Source organism: Sus scrofa, chromosome 1 (genome assembly GCF_000003025.6).
Source record: "Sus scrofa isolate TJ Tabasco breed Duroc chromosome 1, Sscrofa11.1, whole genome shotgun sequence".
Lineage (NCBI taxonomy): Eukaryota > Metazoa > Chordata > Mammalia > Artiodactyla > Suidae > Sus > Sus scrofa.
In genome coordinates this window covers 152,162,835-152,187,825 of record NC_010443.5, presented here as the reverse complement: position 1 = coordinate 152,187,825, position 24,991 = coordinate 152,162,835, and the positions used below count along the sequence as shown (strand labels likewise).

The window sequence follows — 24,991 nt, the reverse complement described above, 5'->3', positions numbered from 1 at the left end:
TACCTTATTAGTATGATGATTTTTTTTTATAATTGATCAGTATTAAAGGGCACACTTCAGATTCTTTGCTTTTACCTAATGTCTTTTCCAAGATCCCAGCTAAGGTATCCCTTTATGGAAAGTTGTCATGTCTCCTTGGGCCTCTCTTGGCTGTGATGTTTCTTAGACTTTTCCTTGCTCTGTGAATGAAGCTGACTGTTCGGAGGAGTATCAGTCAGGTGTTGTGTATGCTGCCCCCTCTTGGGATTTGTACGAGGTTTTTCTCTTGATTAGATGTGGCTATGGGTTTGGGGGAGGAAGACAACAGAGGTCAAAGACCGTTTTCACCAGTTCATGTTAAGGGTATGTACTATCAACATGGTTATCACTGATGTTTGCCTTGATCATCTGGCCAAAAGAGTGTGGGCTAGGTCCTGCAACTGTAAGGTTATCTTCTCCTCCCTCCTCCAGATCCCATCCATTCTGCCCTCTTGTGCAGGAAGTCACTGAGCATAAGCCACACTTGAGAAGTGGGGATTTATGCTTCAGTCTCCGTGAGGTGCAGTATCTACACACACTACTTGGAATGCTTCTGCAAAGGTTATTTACCTCTGTTACCTCACTTAACAATCATTGGATCAGTGTTAATGGCCTCATGGGTATTTTATGCTTGTGTTATCAATAATTGTTTTTTCTTACTCAAGTGATTCCAGCTTTGGCCATTGGGATCTCTTCCAGCTGGTTCCTAGGTCCCTTTGGTATAACCCCCGTCAGTATAGGGTCTTAGTAATTTTTCAGCTTTTTCTTTCTGGTGTTATAAGATATTCCATATTCATCATGTTTATTTCCTGCTGAAGTTGGAAATTGGCCAAAAATAGCAGGTTCTTATCCTAGGATAATGGTTTAGGAACCAAGGTCTGCATACTAGCTGTGCTCTTTGCATATGCATTGTCATTTCTTTGAGGTACCCTTGGCTGAGAGAATACAAATGTCTTTGTGTACACTAACTCATATGCATGTATACTTCCAAAAATATATTTTCTGCCCCAGGTCTGTAGCTACTTATTCCTGGATTCTTTGGCTCCTTTGGAGAATAATACCGGAAATCAATTATGGGTGCCAGGGGTGCTGTTGCTCCTGGGCTGATGTTGCTTCAGGGTCCTCTTCATTTGACCCAGTGAAGAACTAGATGTGCATATATCCTAGCTCATGTGTCTATAAGTCTGTGTGTAATTGTATATTACATTTCTATGTGTGTAATTGTATATTAAACTCAACTTGAGTCTCTACTGATGTCTTCACCACTAATCCACCACCCCCAGGGGTTGTTTCAGCCTCCTGCCCTTGCATACCTGTAAAATCACTCCAGTAGTGGGAAATCTGGTTCCCGTCCTCTGTTATCTATTTAATTGCTCAATTCCAGTACACGGAGCAATATTAGATTTGTTAACAAGTCATCCCATGGTGAGTAACCTCAACCAGAGTCCTGGGTGCAGCTCCTTTTGCCTTTATGCTTAGAGATACCACTCATTTCCAGAGTTAGTTAGGGCTTACCTGCCTCTCCCTCCTTCAGTGAAATAGTTTCATACATTTTTAATAGATTCTCTGGTCAGTCTGCCTTCCTTGTGACATCACTGGTTCCTCAGTGATGTGTTTTGAACTTGTCTACACTAAGATTCATTCCTTGTGCTGTAAGGTTTTATGATTTTGACAAATGGGTAATATTAAATATCCATCATTACATTATATGGACTAGTTGCACCTAAAAATCCTGTTTTAACTATTCGCCCTTATTGCTCCTTCCAGACTCATGGGAATCACTGATCTTTTTACTGTTTTACCTTTTCTAGAATGTCATGTAAATGGGATCATATAATATTTTAAAATTGAATCTTTGATTAAGAACAATATTCTTTTAAGAAAAATACTCTTTTAAGGTTCATGCTACCAAAAGCATCCATGAAACTTAAAAGCATGTAGCTTAATAGCATATTTATTTTTATGCCTGAATAATGTTCCATTGTATGGATATACCAGTTTATTCCTCTATTTAAAAATGCCCCAAACTGGAACTAGGTTTTGTAGGATATATATATTTTATTAGATATCAATTTTAAAAACGGCTTGGTTAAATACCTGAGCACGCAATGGCTGGATCATATGGTAAGACTTTTATAGTTTTGTAAGAAACTGCCAAACATTTTTTTTTCCATAAGCAGGAAGAACTCATTTAAATTTCCCTTTGCCAGTGCTTTAGTTGGACTTCTAAGACATGGCATTGTAGTCATTGCTGAGAATGTGGAATAACCACTGCCTGGTCAATGGGCTTGGTGGCCTAATGATAGGTATATAAGGATGCTTACCTTCTTACTAAAGATTTTTAACCTATTGCTTTTAAAATCATGGAATCCAGATTAATATGAGACATGGGATAAATTACTTCACCTTGATCTCGGTTTTCTTACTTAGAAAATGGAAATGCGGAGTTCCCGTCGTGGTGCAGTGGTTAACCAATCCGAGTAGGTACAATTAGGTTGCAGATTCCCTCCCTGGCCTTGCTCAGGGGGTAAAGGATCTGGCGTTGCCATGAGCTGTGGTGCAGGTCACAGACATGACTCAGAGCCTATGTTGCTATGGTGCAGGGCAGCAGAAACAGCTCTGATTAGACCCCTAGCCTGGGAACCTCCATATGGTGCAGGTGCAGCCCTAGAAAAGACCAAAAAAAAAAAAATGGAAATTCTAAAAGCCACCTTGCTGATTTCTTGTGATGGTTAGGGGTAAAGAAATGAATATAAAATTATGATATAAAATAGTTATTAATATTAAATTTATTGGATTTGTGTCACTATGATTTTAGCTCTACTGGTCATGAGAAGCTTTGAGGAGTTTGTGCTTTAATAGAAGAAGCAAGTAGAGATGCCTAAGGAAAAGGAAAATGAGGTAAGAAAGTTCAGGGGAGACTCTGAAGCCAGCTGAGCTTCAAGGCATGGGCATGAGGTCACCAGTTGTCATGAATTTCTTGGATTTTCTATGGTGAAAATCAAATAATTGGCAAATAAATAACAATTTCCTCCTAACTTTTCCACTTATTTTTCTGATTTTTACTGCAGCTACAAGAACTTGAATAATTGAATACAAGCTCTGATTATAGGCATTACTTCCTTGATAGTTTTAAAATGGTTTTTAACATTTTATTGAATTATTTTTTGCTAAAACCTTTTAGTAATCACTCAGGTTAAATTCATGTCTAATCCTATTACATTAATAATTTTCTCACAAATGGGTATATAAGCTGTTCTGCATGTATTGAGATGATGATGCTGTTTGTCTAAGCTGAAGGGTGAGACTGACCTGCCCTCTTTCTCATACTCTCCTTGCCAGGGTTTGGAATTGAGGATATAGCATTAACTTCAGAGAATAAAAGGGCCACCCTAATTATTTTTTTTGGAAGAGTTTATAGACACTTTGTGCTTTTTTGGAAAATTGAGAAGTTACCTGAAAAACCATTCGTGCCTGGTCCTTAGTGAGAACATTTTATTTATTGGTCTTTTTAGGGCTACACCCGGGACATATGGAGGTTCCCAGGCTAGGGGTCCAATCAGAGCTGTAGCCAATGCCTATGCCATAGCAACAAGGAATCCGAGCCGCATCTCTGACCTACACCACAGCTCAGGGCAATGCCAGATTCTTAAACCACTGAGCAAGGCCAGGGATTGAACCTGTTTCTTCATGGTTACTAGTCAGATTCATTTTCTGCTGAGCCACTACAGCAGGTCCAGAACGTCTTAATCTACTAATTCAGCCTATTCAATGGTCATGGTATTAGGTTGACTCTTGCAAACATAGGTTTGAACTGTGAAGATCCACTTATATGTGTTTTTTTAAATAGATATACATATTCATGTTTTCCATATCTCTTTAGACCAGAATGTATATTTGTCTAGGTTTTTAGGTAGAATGGCATATGATTCTCTTACAAGTTAAAAAAAATTTACTTGTACTTAAAATGATGATCCTGTTGATTCTTATTTTTTTACTTTTTACTTTTTTTTTTTTTTTTTTTTTTTTTTTGGTCTTTTTAGGGCTGTACCCACAGCTTATGGAGGTTCCCAGGCTAGGGGCCTAATCAGAGTTGTTTCTGCCGGCGCATGCCACAGCCACAGCAACGCCAGATCCCCCAGATCGGAGCCGTGTTTTCAACCTACACCATAGCTCAGGGCAATGCCAGATCCTTAACACCCTGAGCGAGGCCAGGTATGGAACCTGCAACCTCATGGTTCCTAGTTGAATTCGTTTCTGCTGTGCCATGACAGGACCTCCAATCCTGTTAATTCTTTAACTCATGCCTTAAATCATTCTTCCTGGCTTTTAAAAAACTATTTTAGGAGTTCCCGTTGCAGGTTTCATCCCTGGCCTTGCTCAGTGAGTTAAGGATCTGGCGTTGCCCTGAGCTGTGATGTAGATCGCAGATATGACTTGGATCCCACGTTGCTGTTGCTTTGGTGTAGGTGGGCAGCTAAAGCTCCAATTAAACCCCTAGCCTGGGAACCTCCATATGCTGTGGGTGTGGCCCTAAAAAGACAAAAAACAAGCTATTTTAAAAATAGAGGCAAATTGCTGTATTTGCTAATATCCATGTACTCTTGCATTCCTGCAGTAACAAACTTGGTTGCATTTTATATGGAATTTTTCCTTATACTATTACTGCTTCATGATTGTTTTCAAAGGACAACCTTTTGGCTCTTGCTCATATCTACTGTAAAATTATTTTCTATTCTATGAAATTTATAGCTCTCTTGACTGTGTTTTGATTTGCTGTTTTTTTATTAGACTGGATACTTGGCCTTAATTGTTCAGCCTTTCTCCTTCTTTAGTAAAAATATTTAAATATATAAAATTGTACTTTAATCCTTTTTCTTCATCCTACCAGTTTTGATATGTAGCATTTTCACTATTCAATTCTACATGTTTAATTCTCATAAGAAAAAACTATTGCCTTTGATCTCTGCTATTACTGTTTGAGAAAATAGTTGCCTGCCTTGTTATTTTTTGTTCTTTTTTCCCTTGATGCTAAAGGTCTATGGTTCATGCCCTAAAGTTTCACATCAATGTGTATGGATGTGCATTTCATATTTTATTGTTATACACTGTGTTCAATATACCTATGGATTCTGGTCTGTAGTTCTGGAAAATTCTCAAGCACTCCTTCAATTTTCTTTGCTTCATTCTCTTGTCTCCCTCTGAAACTCTCACTAGATGTGAGTTAGATCTTCTCATTATACCCTTTTTGTTCTTCAGCAGCTCTTAGAAATTTCTCTTCGGCTGTGGTTTGTCCCAAGTGATTATTTTTCTCCCCCAGAAATTGCTAGTACTATCCTTTTTAGTATTATCTCTCCACGAGTTCTTCCTATATTTTTAGTTCAACTTTTATTTCCTAGTTTTTCTGTTTTTCCAGTTCTGCCTTATCAGACTAGAAAAATCTTTTGTTTCTTACCTGTTTAATTCCATCCTTTACTTCTAACATCTATATGGATGATGTATTTTCACTGTTGCTGTCCTTGTGGTGCAATCTTTTTATTCTTGTTGACTCTCTTATAGTAACTTCATTGTTTTTGTTTTGGATAATTTCTTTGCCTTGAACTCATATTTGATTTAATTAATTTTTAAAAAGCTGTGGAACAAAACTGGGTGGTTTGGGGGAGTTTCTGTTGTGGCTCTGTGGGTTAAAAACCTGATGTTGTCTCTGGGAGGAAGCGGTTTTGATCCCTGGCCTTGCTGAATGGGTTAAGGATTCAGTTAGGTTGCAGATGTGGCTTGGATCTGGTGTTGCTGTGGCATATGCCACAGCTGCAGCTCCAATGTGACAACTAGCCTGAGAACTTCCATATGCTACAGGTATAGGCATGAAAAGAAAATTGGTTGGTTTTCCTCCAGGGGAAAAAAAAAATGTATGCTTGCTTCTGTGTGAGTCCTGGTTTGCTACAAATCTGGCACCACTTTAACTAGTGTTTTGTATATTATTTTGAGTGGCTATTGGCATTCTAGAGAAGGCAGCCTAACTGATACAGGCCTGAAGCTTAATATTTTAATCCTGGTGCTGAAAATGATAAGATGCCCCAAAGAACCTTCAGTCAGCATTTACTCAACCATTGCCCATTCTGTTAGTGTGCATCTGTTGTTTTCCTCCCTTTGTTTAGGAGGGTGGTGCATTTTCTTTAGAGACTGGATATGCTATAAAGAATATATTTCAGCAGTTTATCAAATCTAATTGTATTGCAGTGAAAATCCTTTCAGAATATTGAGTTGGTAATATTGCCAGAAGCAAGAGCTATAGTCTATTGAAGGCTTTGAAGATGTATATGCTGTCTAACTTCAGCTTCTGCTGTCTGATGGGCGCTATACACAGAAGAGCCCTAGATTCCCTCATTTTTTCCATGAGCACTGGAGTGATGCTTAATTGTAGTCACTAATCATTTAGAGAATCTTATAAAAGCCACAGCATCTCTACAAAGAGTATGTGCGTATATGATATTACATAATTTCAGAGGTTGCAGACAATTTCAGCCTATCCATGGACCTTTCATAAATTCAGATTGAGACTCTGAATAGGAGAGCTAATTTTATAAATGTTATCAGAAATGATGAGTTTGAGAAGGTGTAGGTTCAGTGTTCAGGAAGAAATAATAAGCCTATTATCCTCAGGTTCCTTCAGTGCTGCTTTAATATACAAGGCAAAACTAGTTCAACAACAGTTTGGATTCTGCCCATATTAAAAAGGTAGAATCGGCTTTTCTATTTTTGACAATTTTAGAAAGAGCAATCTTATTTCTCAAGTGGTTGGAAATGTAGGTCATTAACAGTTAAGGTCATTCATATGCTCAGTCCTTTTAAAACTAGGATTCAAAGCCATCATCTTGGCATGTAGGAGAAAGAGTTCAAGGAAACAACTAAGTTTGCATGATGACCTAGTGGGGTAACCTTCCATGTGACCTAAACCATAAGTGTTCATCAGGAGGCTGATGAACATTTCCTCTCCAAGGGATTTCATAGTAGAATTAGCAGGAAATAGGTCCATGAAAGACAGGATAGGTCCATGCAAGAAATTCTTGAGTAGCACTCAGTTATTTGTGGCCACGTAGAAGTATCAGAAGTTAAATCAAGAGAAGAGAAGCAGAGTGGATGCTGAAAGTGCTATGAAAACATCCAGAGCATCCCTTAGGAGGCCAATGCCCTAATCATCAGTCGTAAATGATGGCCATGAATGAGCATCAGTTATCATTTGCAGATCAGAGGTATATTAAGTCTGTAATTACTAATAAAATGTTATAGCTGGGGAGTGATTTATTTATGTAAATTAGACTGAATTCAAGATGATCTCTAAAATAGCATTAGCCTTAATTCAGTTGAATTCCAGTATACCTTTTGAAGTTGGTGTATATTTGAAAACTTAAACACAAACATAATGATAAAAATCTTTCCCCCTAGTCAAGACCTTAAGAGCCTTCACTAGGATCCTCTGGAGCTGGGATGCTGAGATTCAATTCCTATCTTTCCTCCTGAAAACCTGCTTGATTCACCCAGATTATTAAACTTTCCAGGGCTTCACTTTACTCATCAGGATAGTGGTAATTATAGGATTAATCTGAAATTTTTAACAAAACATAAAAATGGTAATTATGTAAAGCACTTCATAGTACCTGGCTTATAAAGGCATTAAATATTATCATTATCAGTATTGATTTTACTAAACCATATTGAGTAACTCTTAGGAAAGAAGGGCTATAAATGATTTCAGACGTTTATCTACCCTCCATGGGAACCTTCAGAATCTGGATTCATCCACAGGAGTCACACCCAGGGCCATTATCTATGTGTGGCATGGCAGAAAAAGAAAAGGAGTTAATCTCCCTCTTACAGGATCAGGCAGACTGAACCCTGTAGGCAGTCAAATAGCAGGGAAATACAGAATCTAGTTCAGGAAGGGGCAAAGGGTGAAGCTGAGCTCAGCTTGGAGCCTTGAATTGTACAATGTACCAAAAGCCTGGAGAAGGTAATAAAACTGCAGCAATGTCAGTGGTAGAAGTTGTATTTGTAGCGGTGTGAGCAACATATTAACAATGATGAGCAAATGACTTTAGCCAAGGATCAGATTTATATGAAAAGCATAAGCATAAAGAATTTTTAGGAGTTGTCATGTGACACTGAAGAATTCATTCTTCAGAGTTCCATGTGTGACTTAGCGGTTAATGAACCCAACTAGGATCCATGAGGATGCAGGTTCGACCCCTGGCCTTGCTCAGTGGATTAAGGATCTGATGTTACTGTGAGCTGTGGTGTAGGTTGTAGATGGGCTTGGATCCCTGGTGTAGGCCAGCAGCTATAGCTCCAATTCTCCCCCTAGCCTGGGAAATTTATATGTTGTGGGTGAGGCCCTAAGAAAAGAAAAAAAATTCATGCCTCTTAGATGGAATTGTCTCACAAAGAACACTTATATTTTCATGATCACTGGTGACCTGAAAACAGGCAGTTAGGCACTGTCAGTGTTTATCTCATCCTGTATGCCTATGGTAAAGGGGAAAGTGCATAGATAATAAAGTGTTGTATGAAAATACTTTTGGTATCTTTAATAAATTGCAAATCGTCTCAACCACAGAACATCCATATAATTTATGAGAGAGACTTTCTAGAAAACAAGCAAAACCTCTTAAGACTTGAGAAAATAGAAATATTTCTCAAATAGAACTAGAGAATGATAGCCATAAAAAAATTTCAGGAGCATGATGTGGAGAGCTATGGAAAGACTGTATTGAGATGACACCTAAAAACGAGTGATTCAAGTTATTTTAAAAGAAGTGTGGTGACTCAACTGCCTCCTGAAAACAGGACAGCAAGAAACATTCTCTATACAGTGTGAAGTTCCTCTGTCCTTCCTATTTCTAATTCCAGGCAAGGTGCTGTCGGCCCTCAGGAGCAAGGCAACAAATGGCAAGTTTTAGTCAGTGGTGTGGGCTGTGTGGGGCCTTTAGATCCTGTGCACACACTGAGCAACATCATGCATATTCCCATCAGAATGTTGACACCTGAACCTTTGCTGGAGCTCCAAAGGGAAGGTTGCAAAGTGCTGAGGATGAGCATCAATTCTGGGTTAGCTTAACATTCTCCTCCTGTGCCCAGAAAAGTAACAATTTCAACTGAATTTAATTCTATAATGAAACTAGGAATTGGAATCTCTAGGTGTTGAGCTAACCTTTTCTCCAGAGTCAGGTCTTTTTCAAAATGGTATCTTAGTGACACTGATGGCCCAAGGCCATCGAAGAACAGTGCAAAAAAAATTTTATATATATATACACATACATACATATATGCACAGTTCTCTCGAATCTTAAAAAGCTGGCTTTTTTAAATGAAAATGACCATTTTAATTTTTATAACCTTTAGTTATCTTGCCAATTTTTAAAAAAATACTGAAATACATTTGATTTTACAATGTCGAGTTAGTTTCAGGTGTATAGTGAAGTTATTCAGATAAATATGTATGTATACACCCACACACATATTACATTTCTCTTCCATTGTAAGGTATTACACGATAATGAGTATGGTTTTCTGTACTATACAGCAGATCCTTGTTGGTTATCTTACTTCATATGTAGCAGTGCATGTATTTTATCCCCAGTTTACTAATTTATCCCTCTCTTCTCCTTTCCTTTAGTAACCATAAATTTGTTTTCTATGTCTGAGTCTGTTTGGTAAATAAGTTCACTTGGCTTTTTTTAGATTCCATTTATAAGTGATATCATGATGTTTGTCTTTATCTGGCTTATTTGGCTTAGTATAATACTCACTAGGTCCATCCATGTTACTGCAAATGACATGATTTCATTCTTCTTTATGGCTGAGTAATATAAGTGTGTGTACCACATTTTCTTTACCCATTCATATGTCAGCTGACACTTTGTTTCCATGTTTTCGCTATTGTAAATAGTGCTGCAGTGAATATTGGGATGCATGAGTTTTTTGAATTATGATTTTCACCAAATAAATACCCAGGAGTGGAATTGCTGGATCATATGGTAGCTCTATTTTTAGTTTGTAAAGGAACCTCCATACTGTTTGTCCATGGTGGTTGCACCACTTTACATTTCCACTAACAGTATTGGAGGGTTCCTTTTTCTCCACAGTTTATCCAGCATTTGTTATTTGTAGACTTTTTTGATGATGGCCTTCTGAGTGGCATGAGGTAATTTATCTCATTTAAATTTTGATTTGCATTTAATAATTGGCCAGTACCATACCCTTTTGATGGCCAGTACCATGCTCTTTTGATGACAGTAGCTTTGTAGTAAAGTCTGAATTCAGGGAGCCTGATTCTTTCAGCTCCATTTTTTTCCCCCCTCAGGATTGGTTTGACTATTTGGGGTGTTTTGTGTTTCCAAACACATGTTCAAATATTTTGTTCTAGTTCTATGAAAGATACCATTGGTAATTTGGTAGGGATTGAATCTGTAGGTTGCCTTGGGTAGTATAGTCATTTTGAGAATATTGATTCTTTGATTCCAAGAGCATGATATATCTTTGCATCTGTTTGTTACCTTTAATTTCTTTCAACAAGGTCTTAGAGTTTTCAGAGTGCAGGTCTTTGCCTCTTTAGGTAGGTTTATTCCTAGGTATTTTATTCTTTTTGATGCAGTAAGTAAATGGGGTTGTTTCTCTAATTTCTCTTTGTGATCTTTCATTGTTAATATATATAAATGCATTCAATTTCTGTGTATTAATTTTGTATCCTGCAGCTTTACCAAATTCATAGGTCTCTAACAGTTTTCCGGTAGTGTCTTTAGGATTTTCTAGCTACAGTATCATGTCATCTGCACACAGTGATAGTTTTACTTCTCCCTTTTCAGTTTGGATTCCTTTAATTTCTTTTTCTTCTCTGGTTGCCATGGCTAGGACTTCCAAAACTATGTTGAACAGAAGTGATGAGAGCAGACATCCTTGTCTTGTTCCTGATCTTAGTGGGGAAGGCTTTCATTTTTTCAACATTGGGAATGATAGCTGTAGTTTTGTCATATATGGCCTTTTTTTTTTTTTTTTTTTTTTTGTCTCTTGTCTTTTCAGGGCCACACCTGCGGCATATGGAGGTTTCCAGGCTAGGGGTCTAATTGGAGCTACAGCTGCTGGCCTACTCCAGAGCCACAGCAATGCCAGAGCTGAGCCACATCTACCACCTATACCACAGCTCACAGCAATGCTGGATCCTTAACCCACTGAGCGAGGCCAGGATTTGAACCCCAACCTCATGGTTCCTAGTCAGATTCGCTTCTGCTGTGCCACAACGAGAACTCCTATGTGGCCTTCATGACATTGAGGTAGTTTTCCTATATGCCTGCTTTCTGAAGGTGTTTTTCAGAAATGGGTGTTGGAGTCTGTGAAAAGCTCTTTCTGCACCTATTGAGAGGATCATGTGGTTTTTATTCTTCGGTTTGCTAATGTGGTGTATCACACTGATGGGAAAAATTGAAAAAGACTTGCATATCTGGCACAAATCCCACTTGATCATGGTGTTTGATCCTTTTAATATATTGCTAGATTGGGTTTCTAGTATTTTGTTGAGTTTTACATTTATGTTCATCAGTGATATTGAACTGTAATTTTTTAAAATAATTGGTAATGTTGAGCATCATGTGCTTCTTGGCCTTCTGTATATTTCTTTGGGAAAATGTAAAAAGCTGCATTTGAATAAGGATTTTTGTTTTTGAAAGTATTCAAGCACTTAGTATCTTTAATCACACAATATTTAATCAGTTTGTGTTCCTCTAATTTACAAAGAACAAATTTTGCTGTTGTGTATGAAGGCCTACAACTTTTGGTTCTCCACACCACTTAATTTTGATTCCTAATGCTATGGATTTTTATATTTTATGTCCCCTAGGACTTCATATTTGATTCTTAGTATAATAATTGGAGTTCCAATTTGAATAGATATTTGATGCCTTTGCCTTTGCACATGTATATTTCAATACTAAATAATATATTTTCATACTATATACATGTTACTACAGATGGCTTATTTCTAAGTCCTTAAGTTTTTTGTTACTATTTAAATTGATAAATATAATTATACACATTTTAAAAACTTGTTTCCATGTTAGCATGCTAAATTTTAGTCATTTTACTAACTACCAATATTGTTGTTTTTTTCCCCAGATTGTTGTAGGATTATACAAGTTACTATAAGAAAGAGATCACATGTCTTATCCAGTGATTGTGCTGATTTAGTTCTTGACATTTCATAGAAGTTATTGGAACTTTCGAGACAGCTATAATTGTACTAGATGATTTTCTTGCCTAAGTCTTGATTTTAATTGAAATGGTTTTACTCTTGTGCCACTTAACTTTTGGTAAATCTTTTTTTTTTTCCATTTTTAAACTTTTCAATTTCCTATCTTATTTTAACAAATGTCTTTTTTGGCATTAGCCGATAATACCACATTCTTCCTTTAATTTCTTGATATAACTGTCAGTAGAGGAAAAAATAGAAGTATTGGAGTCTGTTTTAGCTTGGTCCAAAACCAAACCACAGGTGCCAGGCACTCTCCTATTAAAGAAGAGGTGAGTGATTGGCTGCTTATGTTGGACACACATATGTGGAAAGGTGAAACTGACTGTGTTCTTAGCAAGCCTTGTCTGTTGGAAAGTGTGAGGTTAAAGATGGATGATGACATTTTGCTGAGTGATGGTTGGCTCTGCCATCCCCATCCTACACATAATGCCATCTCCTCCTGGCTGGAGGAGGCTGAGGTGCTTGACTTTAACTAAAATCTTGGAAGAGAAGTTGGTGTTTGTCCCCAGGGCTACTAAGCCAAGGGACTGGAAAATCAGAGGCATCTGACATTGTGTAGAACTAGGGCCCTGTGACATCACAGTCCTATCATCACAGTGGGTGGAGGTGGCTGCTTTAGGGCCAGGTGAGCTGTTCTGAGCTGTTTCCGGGGGTCAGATGTAAACTATGCAGTGGGGACATTTTGGTGCCACTTGAGAGACCTCTAACTCAAAGTAGGCAAGACAACATCAGCCTCAAAAGGCTAGACATAGTCTCTTTCTAAAATTGTTTTTTAGGGCTGTACCTGTGGCATATGGAGGTTCCCAGGCTAGGGGTTGAGTTGAAGCTGTAGCAGCTGGCCTACACACCACAGCAACACCAGATCCAAGCTGCATCTGAGACCTCCACCACAGCTCACGGCAACACTGGATCTTTAACCCACTGAGCAAGGCCAGGGATCAAACCTGTGTCCTCATGGATACTAGTTAGGTTTGACAACCACTGATCCATGACAGGAACTCATATTTTTATTTATTTTTTTGTCTTTTTGCCATTTCTTGGGCTGCTCCCGCGGCATATGGAGGTTCCCAGGCCAGGGGTCGAATCGGAGCTGTAGCCACCGGCCTATGCCAGAGCCACAGCAACGTGGGATCCAAGCCGCGTCTGCAACCTACACCACAGCTCACGGTAACGCAGGATCCTTAACCCACTGAGCAAGGCCAGGGATCGAACCCACAACCTCATGGTTCCTAGTTGGATTCGTTAACCACTGAGTCACGACGGGAACTCCCAGGAACTCGTATTTTTAAAAAGAAAAATGAGGGCCAGCTGAAGTAATGTGGCCTGGGCCATAGTGAAGCCAGGCAGAGGGGCTCAGCGGGGGAATATCTGATGGTGTCCCAGCATGGAAACATGAATGCACTATCGTTGAGGGCATTCATGCTGAATTTCATCTCCTCTGACCTCTCTGGCTCATAGCTGTAATCTTGGAGAAGCCGGAGTAGCCTAGTGAGAAATTCAGGATAGAAGGAGGAGTACAAAAAGCATAAAGAGGGGGAAAGAGGGAGACAAGTGGCTATGCCAGAGAATCACCTGAGGCTTTTAATGTCCTAATGCCAATGCCACAATTAAATCAGAATCTCTTCCTGGTCGGATCCAGGCATTAATCTTTTAAAAATACTTCAGATTAATTATGGAGATGTGTTTCAAAGCCAGAGCTACAATCCTAGTGCTTTGGAGACCTTGTTAAAATGCAGATTCTGATTCAGTATGTGTGGCGTGGGGCTCAAGATTCTGTAGTTCTGACAAATTCCAGGTGATGCTGAGGCTCTATTCCTGGACCACAAGAGAGATACATGTGGCTCATTTTCCCATCCCCTCTGCCCTCTGCAAGCCTGAAGAAGTACTGAGTACTAGATGGGACATTTTAGAGACTGGTCTGAGTCTGTTGCTGTGACTGAAATGCTCAGAGGAAATCTATGTTACTTAAGACTGACTAGAAAGTTTAGAAGGCATGCCTTCTACATCATACTTGGGAGTAGAAACAATTAGGAATGGGATTGTATGGGTAATGGAGGGAAACTGTACATTTATTTTCTGCCTGCCCCCATTAGCATTTCATTCCAACATTATAATAGAGTTTTAAAGTAGTTTTTCAAAATCAATATTCAAATCTTTCTATAAAATTGTGGAACCACTCTTGAATTTATAGAATACACTCTCCTTGTTATAATTGGGATGGAGAGATCATAGCCACTGATGCATGTCCAAGGGTCAGTCCTAGTTCTACCTCTTGGAAACCCTGTGACCTTGGGCAGCTACCTAACCTCTCACTGTTTCTGCTTACTAACAGGTCAGATGTGGATAATTGTGACCTGAGGTGGTTGTGAAGAGCAGTACAAATAACACTGAGAACAGTGTCTAAATCTAAATAAGTTTTCAATAAGTATAAATTTAATACTGTTAAAACTGAATTAGGCTATTATCTCTTTACATCTATCTAATATTCTGAAACTATTACTAATGTACATATATTCTGAAACTATTACTAATGCAATTATTAAAAACAGTTAAAATTTTACTTTGGAGAATTTTTTTCTTCTCCTTTTCTTTAGGATACTTCCCACTAGGAACCATTTGTCCAGTTGCCACCTTTAACCAATCATTTAGTACTAGTTTTTTTCCTTATTGCAGTTCATGGGACTTTATACATGTAAATAAACTTTCATTTTCTTAAAAATAAACAATTTTTAATTTGACTATATTTCGTTGTAAAACCAATTTTTCAAATTCTACTTTTGGCTCTGCTTAGTCCCTTTGCTTTTTGTTTTCTGTTTGTTTTTTAGCAAAAGTGCTAGTTTGCTTTATTTTTAAACTTTTTTCTTTAGTTTGGAAGATTGATATGAGCTGGATATTCCTGAGTTCTCAGAATATAATGTTAGGAGCAGGCTTCTAAATTTCAAGTCAGTATATTTGGTCAACTTTCTATTATGTATTCATAAATTTTTTGGATTCCACCAGTGAAAGTGTATTGGAAGATAAGTTTGTTTCTGCAGCATAACATAGGGTTAAATTTTAAACCTTCTGTGGACCCATAAAAGGTGCATCCTTATTCACAGATGATTAAAGTCTACTTATCTGTTCAGGTTTGCACACTGTTCTACTCAATTCCCTTCCTGTCCTCTCATGTATTATTCCAGACTTATGAAGATATGTATTGAAATTTCCTGCTGGATTTGTGTCCTTTCTGAGTGTTCCTTGCTTACAGAGTGCTCTGTTGCTTTATCTGTGTAATTGCTGCTTTGTTTTGCATCTCAGGGCTACTGTATTTCCTTCATTCGAGGTGCTGTTCTCACCTCACTACATGATAGCTCTTTATCTAAAGTCGAGTGCTTCTGACCTTAAGCCCATCTCCTTGGATGGTGATCCTATAACTCCTGCTTTCTTTGGTTTTTCTGGGTAGTTTGCCCACCCACTATAGTTGGCCTTGTTTTTTGACATTTTCTTTTAAATGTATTTCTCATAAAGAGCTTTTTTTTTTTTTTTTTTTTTTTTTTTTTTGTTGTTGTTGTTGTTGTAAAGCAATACTGCAGTCTCTTTGGATAGGGGTTTTTTCCTGCTCACATCATGTATAAAACTCAATACACTATTCTTTGCGTTTAGTATGTAAGTGTGTTTGGGTGTTGCCCTCCTTTTCTTTTGCTGCTTAAGTCCTATGTTGACAAAATTTGCTGCACTTTTCTATCCATTTTTGGCCAATGAAGAGAGCCCTTTACTCTCACGAGTGTTCCTGCTTGGGTGATGTGTTGCATGGTCCTTGGATTTAGTGGTTACCTTCCCTTTTCTAAGTGTTCATAATCATACATGCATTTCTTTACTAAAGTATGGACATAGGAGTTCCTGCCATGGCACAGTGAGTTAAGAATCCAACTGCAGCAGCTTGGGTTGCTGCAGAAGTGCAGGTTTGATTCCTAGCCCTGCAGTGGGTTAAAGGATCCAGTGTTGCCACAGCTGTGGCTTGGATTCAGTCCCTGGCCCAGAAATTTCCATATGCTGTGGATGCAGCCATGAAATTGAAATAAAATAACTCTTTATGCAGCAACAGTTGTCACACCCTTCCTTCTCGGTCTAGAAAGGAGCTGTCTTTCTTAAAATTTCCCTGCAATCCTTTGCTACCCTGTGAACTAAACTTTTACTCTCTCCCTTTCCTCTTGGCCCCAAATCAGAGTTTTGACCTGATATTTTAGTTCATTTAATTTCAGAATATTAAGAGAATGTATTTGCAATATGTCTTTTATCGTCTTAATGTCAGGAATCTTTATTTAGCATTTATATTAACTCATATCATCATCATTCTTGATGCAACCCAATGTGGTTCCTTATTGTTTCCTGTCTTGGTGATTTCAGCTTTTTGATCTTTGGATGGTCTTTCTCTTTTTCTCCACTGGAGTTTTGTGGGTGGCAGAGTCACAGGAACTTTGCTGTCTTTGTGTGGCCATCACCCTGTGATGCTGCATTAACCTCCTGTGTACGGTTTTGCTGGCATGGTACTGCTAGTGGTTTACATCCATTCCTTTGCTTTCTTCCAGCAGATTGTCTCCTTTTAGGATTCTATTTAGGGTTTGTGCTAGTTTGTCCACCTCTGACATCTGAGCACCTTGGGCAGTATTTTCTTTCTGCCCATTGAGGTCCGAGGCCTGGAACACAAAAGTAGAGTCTCATGAAAACGGATCTTCTGGCAGCACACCAGTGAGCAGGTGGCTGGGACCCTTGGTCATAGGGTCTGTAGGATGCTGCACACCATTCACTTCCTCCTTAACTCAGCAACAGTCAGGGCAAAAGATGAACAGGCTTCTATTCTTAGGCATCGATGAGTGCCTGTTATGAGTTCCACTCAGACCACTATTACCTCATTGGAGACCGATTCTGGGGCACTTTCCTCTACTAAGGTCTCATTGAGAAGGGAAAGGGGAGTTTTGTCTGCTGTTCACTGCATTATCCGTAATGCTAAGAGCAGTGCTTGGCATAAGTTAATGAACAAATGGCTGCACTTTAGAGGTAAAGTTAAACAGGGAGCTGGCATGAGTTTTGAAAAGTGATTTCTCAAACAACAATGTTCCGAGCATCATTTGCTCATTTATTGCGATAGGCACTTTTTTTATTCTCTAGAAATGTAGGTAAGTCTTAATGACTGAGAATAATAGTTAACACTGCTCATTTGTCATCTTTTTGTTTCCCCCAGTGAAAGGAAAGAAAATATGGTGAATATTTAGAAGGCTTAAGCTTATAAAAGGAATTTTTAATAAGGTCCTCTCTCAAACAGTGATGCTTCCAAGGATGCATAGAGTGCCTCTGAAGGCTGATCCCAGTGGAGAAAAGTGTCCTTGGGATGAATTGATGGCTGCAAAATCCAGCTTGTTCCTGTGAGGATGTCATGATCTGGCTCATAGGAGATCAGGAGCAGGACAGAAGTTAAATCATCATAGACTTATGAGGCCAGAGGAAGGAAAGGATGAGGATGGACAGGCAGTGTCCATACATAGTGACATTAGTGGCCATATTATGAGGCCATGGGGCAATGCTGGTGCTTGTAGGCATTCACCTTCCTTAGTACCTAATGAAGGGAAAGGAAATAGACACTGCTACCTACCTCTAAGAGTAGGCCCATAAAGTACAGTTTACAGATGGAGACAAAGGAGCAAGAAACTCCCTCTGATGGTTCTGTGCAGACATGCATCCTGAAATTGAAGGAATGAGGTCTTGGAAGTGAAGCATCAGACTGACCTGGTGGTGCCATTCTCTTTTCACTCTGGTTTCCTTGTCTCCTTTGTCTTACTTTCAGTGAGTCTGGACATGTTCCAGGTGCCCCCCAAGGAGGAGAAGAGCATTCTCCCAGGCATGAGAGTTGGGTGCAGGTGGTGGTAACCTTGAAGCCATAGAGCCCATGAGGCTGGCTTTGCACCTGGGGTCATGTAGGTCCCCCTGGCAGTGTAGCTGTTTCTGTTTCATCCTTTGTTTATAACTCAAGCTTTCAATAAAGTGGCATAACACATGAAGCCCTGATCTCAGCTGTGCTTTGGCGAGTTCAGGAAAAGGCTTAGATGGGAGAAAGCAGTCCATTCTCCCAAGTTTCCTCTCAGCCTTCCCATTGCCTCTCCTCAATCAATTTTGCTGGCAACTTCTCATGTCTCCAACTGACTTTAAATATTGGGGACCCCCAAGAGTTTGTGAATCCTTCTCATTGTGAGATTCCTGAAGGAGGGAGATACAAAGTCTGCTTTAAATTGTCTGTACTATTATGAAAGATAATGCCTGTTTTCAGCACACCAAACATACTGGCATCACACATATTCCTTCCTCTCCCATGTCCTCATGTCATATATCTGGTCCAGTATAAGTCTGATTGGTTCCACCTTCAAACTACATTATCTCTTCACCGTCCTCACTGTTAGCACTTTAGTCTGCCATCATCTTCACATGCTTTGGTGAGTCAAGTGGTTTTTCTGCTTTGCCTCTCTTCCAACCTTTGTATCCTCAAGACAGAAGCCAGAATGATCTTAAAACCAGGTCAGGTCACTCCCCTAGTGGCTCAAAAGGCCCTGTGAAGGCTTGACCCCTGTGATCTCTGCCCCCATCTTTCTCATCTTTGGCTCATTTTGCTTCAACCACACATGCCTGTTTGCTGTTCCTTGACCTCAACACATTACCCACACTCAGAGCCTTTGAGTATACACTTTCTATCCAGAAACCAAGAAGTTGACATAACTCTCCTTACCTTTTTAACCCTCAGACCTCACCTCTGTGGTTGCCCTTTGACCTTACTTGAAGTTAAAACTCCTTTAATCCTTACACTTCTCATTTCACGTCCTTGCTTTAACTCTTCTAGTACTTGTCATTAGGTGACATGCTATCATTTAATACTCAATTATTTTATTTGTTAATCCCAGTTTCACTAGGGTGTACACTCCATAAAATAATAGGTGTTTTTCTGTTTGCAGCAGCCTTAAGCCTTGGAAAGGTGTGTGCAACATAGTAGGAACTGAATAAGTTATTTGTCAGATGAATCAATCAGCCAGTCTCCTCTGAGACCTGGTGTTGGCCATAGGATCCTTCAGGTGGGAAATAAATCCTAGAATTGAGAATTACTCAAAATAAGCATAATAGTCTTAAGTCAAATAGTCTTAAGTAAAATGACACAACAGAAGTGAAATGGATGTCCTGGGGACAAACTTAGAGAGACACGAGAAATAAGTCAGAGGAATTCTCAAAATGAAGTTTAAAGTTTGACAGGTACAGGGGCTGCTTGCAAGCTAATGACATGTGGTCATGCAGAGTAATGTTACCTTTTGTATACATTGGATCTCTCGCCACTTGGTATACTTTTGTACTTATCTGTATCTGAGTATATTTGCACACACCAAAATGCACGAGAGAGAGTGTGTGTGTGTGTTTTGAAGGTCAAAATGTCAATGATTATGTGTAACACTTGATGGCAGATTTCTTAATTCTGGGTAGACTAAATTTTTAAAAAACAGATGCTTTGTATTTTTATCTTTTCCTGAAACTGGAATAAGTTACTTTTAGAACAAGAAAAGATGCTATCATGATGATTGTTAACTTACTTTAAATGCATCAGCATATACAGTGTGAAATTGTGTGTTTGTTACCTAGGTTCTAATCAGAAAATCAAAATTTAGGGTGGTTGTAACCAGGAAGCATCTATGTAAGAACTGGCCAATCTCAGCAGTTTTACTGCACACATTTCTGTCAAGTAGGCCATTGTGCTAATTAGTTTTTAAAATATCAAAAAATGAGTTTTTGTTGAAAATGATGACCTACCACTTAGCATGAAGAATTTCAGAGGTGGACTCTTTTTGGTGACGTGAAGGTAATTCTAAATACATGGATTGGCTAAAAATATTTTAAATATTCTCAACTATGCATGGATAGGACCTAAAACTTATACCTTCCACTTGTAGGAATGATGTTCTAGGCTAAACCCCTCAACGGTGACGTATTCAGCTTCTGATTGTCTGATCCTAGCCTTACGATGGTGAGAGAATCTTGCCTCTGGATTTTGGTGATGGCCTTAAATGAAAAAAAAAATAAATAAACTGGTAACAATAGTTGATTAAAAGGATAGAAGTCTGAGACTTTACCCAATTTATAGGTAAGCTGTAAAGACCACATTTTGTGCTCGACTGTCAGTAAGTATTCAGTTGTTAAATGACTATCATGTAGAATTATGTCTCAGGGGAGCATCCCTCGTATCTTGGTAGGTTATGGGGCTGGAACTCATACCTCTTCAGCTGGTAGTAGGATATACACATAGAAATGTAAGTCTGGTTATGATTTAATTAGATAGAAATGGCCATACTACCCAAAGCAATCTACAGATTCAATGCAATCCCTATCAAATTACCCATGACATTTTTCACAGAACTAGAACAATCCAAACATTTATATGGAACCACAAAAGACCCAGAATTGCCAAAGCAATTCTGAGGGAAAAAAAAACCAAGCAGGAGACGTAACTCTCCCAGATTTCAGGCAATACTACAAAGCCACAGCCATCACGACAGTGTGGTACTGGTATCAAAACAGACAGACCCTGAATAGCACTGAGAACTTTGTCTAGATACTCATGTTGCAACAGAAGAAAGGGTGGGGGAAAAATATAATTGTAATGTATACATGTAAGGATAACCTGACCCCCTTGCTGTACAGTGGGAAAATAAAACAAACAAACAAACAAACAAAAAAAACCAGACAGACCAATGGAACAGAATGGAGAATGCAGAAATAAACCCTGACACCTATGGTCAATAATCTTTGACAAAGGAGGCAAGAACATTAAATGGGAAAATGTCTTTTCAGCAAGTATTGCTGGGAAACCTGGACAGCTGCATGCAAAGCAACGAGACTAGAACACACCCTCACACCATGCACGAAAATAAACTCAAAATGGCTTAAAGACTTAAATATAAGACAAGACACCATCAAACTCCTGGAAAAGAACATAAGCTAAACATTCTCTGCCATCAACCTTATGAATATTTTCTCAGGTCAGTCTCCCAAAGCAACAGAAATAAGAGCAAAAATAAACCAGTGGGACCTAATCAAGCTGACAAGCTTTTGCACAGCAAAGAAGACCAAATAGAAAACAAAAAGACAACTTACAGAATGGGACAAAATAGTTTTAAATGATGCAATGGACAAGGACTTAATCTCTAGAATATACAAGCAACCTATACAACTCAACAGCAAAAAATCCAAAACCCAATTGAAAAATGGGCAAAAGACCTGAATAGACCATTCTCCAAGGAGGATATACAGATGGCCAATAAGCACATGAAAAAATGCTCAACATCCATGATTATTAGAGAAATGAAAATCAAAACTATCACGAGATACCACCTCACACCAGTCAGAATGGCCATCATTAGCAAGTCCACAAAATAACAAGTGCTAAGGGGGTGTGGAAAAAAGGAACCCTCCTGTACTGTTGGTGGGAATGTAAGCTGGTACAGCCACTATGGAGAACAGTATGGAGGTATCTTAGAAATCTACACATAGAACTACCATATGACCCCGCAGTCCCACTCTTTGGCATATATCCAGATGAAACTTTCCTTAGAAAAGGCACATGCACCCACATGTTCATTGCAGCACTATTCCCAATAGCCAAGACATGGAAACAACCTTAAATGTCCATCGACAGATAATTGGATTAGGAAGAAGTGGTATATATACACAGTGGAATACTACTCAGCCATAAAAAAGAATGACATAATGCCATTTGCAGCAACATGGATGGAACTAGAGACTCTCATACTGAGTGAAATAACCAGAAAGAGAAAGACAAATACCATATTATATCACTTATAATTGGAATCAAATATACAGCACAAATGAACCTTTCCACAGAAAAGCAAATCATGCACTTGGAGAATAGACTTGTGGTTGCCAAAGGGGGATAGGGGGAGGGAGTGGGTGTGGATTGGGAGCCTGGGGTTAGTGCAAACTATTGCCTTTGGAATGGATAAGCAATGATATCCTGCTGTGTAGCACTGGGAACTATGTCTAGTCAGTTATGATGGAGCATGATAATGTGCAAAAATAGAATATGTACATGTACGTGTAACTGGGTCACCATGCTGTACAGTAGAAAAAAATTGTATTAGGGAAATAACAAAAAATAATAAACTAGATAGTAATGGACTCAGTGTTTAGAAGGGGAGAAAGATCTAAAAATCACATGCCAGTCATTCCCTCACTGTAGTTGTTTAAAAATTTAACTTTTCTGCAAAGAATCATTCAGGTGACTTTTATGCAAATATCTGTCCTGCAGGCGGAGGAAGAAGCCTTTGAGTTGACTCTTTTTGCCTCTGCTGGTTATCTTAGCCCATTGATTCTTCTGCATGCTTTGGAGATCAAAGCATGTGAAAGATATAGAAAGAATGCTTTGCTTAAAGATATTAAAAATTGTGTTACATCTCAGATTCAATTTTCTGTTTGCTGTTTTACAGGGAGCGTAGTATTATTTGCCCTTAATTTCAACTAAAAGTGTAAATCAAAATATCATCCACAATTACCATTTATCTATTTTTCCAAAGGCAGATATGTAGATGTTTCTGTTTGAGGTTTCTCGTTTCCCTTTGATTTGTATCCCTCTTTAACACATGATGAAACTGGAAACATGTGCTCTGTGAGATGCCTTTTTTATAAGTCAGGCCCTAGGTCAGTCCTTCAATAGAAGGAAAATGCAAATCTATATCTGCTCCAACTTCAGAAGAATTTACCATGAGCTCCAATGATTCCTTTGGCGTTCAACAAATATGTCTTAATCTTTTGTCTACTTTATAGATAATTATTTTTTTAGGTAACTGAATAGTCCTATGTCCTCATCCTTTTACTGTTTCTTTCTTGAGTGATTTGACGTGATTAGGACTTGAATAAAATCATGTTTCCATCCATATTTGTCTAACATAAAATTAATACCATATATTTTGAAGGATAGTGTATTGCATTACCTAATTAGATTTAAAAAGATAAAACTACTGTAATTTTATAAATCACTTGTAATTTGTCACTTTATTTTTCAAATGGAAGCTGTTCTCACATCTTTGCAACATCCTTTAGGTAGAAAGCATAATATAAAATGCTAATCTGTTACAGAAGAAATGGCCATTGTATAATTTGTACGTGTCATGTTTATCTGATTAAAGTTTTTCAATCTATTCTAAGCCTCAGATGGCATCACATATGCAAAACTGACTCATATTGAGCTTCGGCTGGGTCTGATTTTGCCACAGTCAAGGGTAATTGGACCATCATTTCTCTACCCTGATAAAGTCTTATCTTGCTGTGAAGCTCTTATGCATTTTGAATTATTTACTTTTTATCTCTGTGATCTTATAAGTCATTGGCCTCAGTTTTCTCATTTCTGAAATGAAAGATATTTTCATTGGAAAATGTTTAGGTTTCACTGAAGAACTGACATCCATTCAATGGTTATCAAGCACTGTTGAACAAGGACCGAGGATTCACAAAGATGACAAAAATTTTTATAATTATTATAGGTTTCCAAACTAGTTGGGAAACTTTTCATAGATGAAATAATAGATAACAATTTACAATGTCAGTATCTTTGAATGGAGTAGGACAAATTAATGTGTTAAAGAATTTCATTTACCTTCAAACATTGAGGCAACCAGAGGAGATTGTAGAAAGAAAGAGCTTCATTTGGATCACCAAGAAACTACAAATATCAGGCTTGAAGTTGTCATAGTGATCTTGAAAACTAAGGACTTGGCTAAATGCATAACCTGTAAGTGGTACTTATTACTGATTACTCTGGGTGTTACAATATACATGTATATTGTAATACTTATGACTGGTTTTGGTATTTTTACCACATTGAGTAAAATGTATAAATCTTACTTCCATTTAGGCCACTATAATCCCACTTTTGAAATACTGCCTTTTGTATAAGATTATATCATTAAGTTTAGAAAACTCATGAGGATGGTATTTTATATTTAGAAAACCGTATTTCTAAATATTTCTCCATTTTTCCATTGTTCTTTCTTGCATCCTGGAGCGCTCTTGCTTCTTTCTTTTCTCATAGGCCTTCTGTTTGCTGAAGCGTTGTTCTGCTGGTGACATTTAAAATTTTTTTCTTCATCAGAGAACATGTGTTTTCTCTCATTCCCAAAGGATAGTTTCACTGGATATAGAATTAATGGTTGGCAGTTCTTTGAGCACTTGGAAACTGTGCTACATCCTCTGGTCCACGGTTTCAGATGACAGATTTTGTGGCATTGAGTTGATGTTCCCCTAGAAATAATATGTCACTACCCTCTGGCTACTTTCTAGATTTCCTTCTTTTTAGTTTTTAGAAATTTAATTATGAGTTTTGACATGGATTCTCAGGGAAAATCCCTAGAATATAATCCCAAACTTCTTAAATCCATGTGTTTATGATCTTTGCTCAACTCAAGTTTTTAAACATTTATCCAAATACTCTTTAAACTCACTAACTTTAACCCCTCCTTCTGAGACTCCGAAGATGGGAATGTTGTGTCTTTTGTTACTGTCCCACAGATTCCCAAGGCTCCTTTTTCTACACTGTTTGCTCTATTGTTCAAATTGGGGTGAATTTTATTGATCTGTCCCCAGTTTGACTGATTA

The 24,991-nt window shown here is 38.3% G+C and overlaps 1 long non-coding RNA gene across 2 annotated transcripts in view; it reads left to right on the top strand.

The window, feature by feature from the left end:
• Window positions 1-20,652, top strand: part of LOC110261593 — a 45,755-nt gene extending 25,103 nt beyond the window's left edge. For both annotated transcript variants that reach the window (XR_002345923.1, XR_002345922.1), the window contains 2 exons: window positions 2,837-2,919; window positions 20,278-20,652. This is a non-coding gene — a long non-coding RNA (uncharacterized LOC110261593). The remainder of the gene's footprint in view (window positions 1-2,836; window positions 2,920-20,277) is intronic.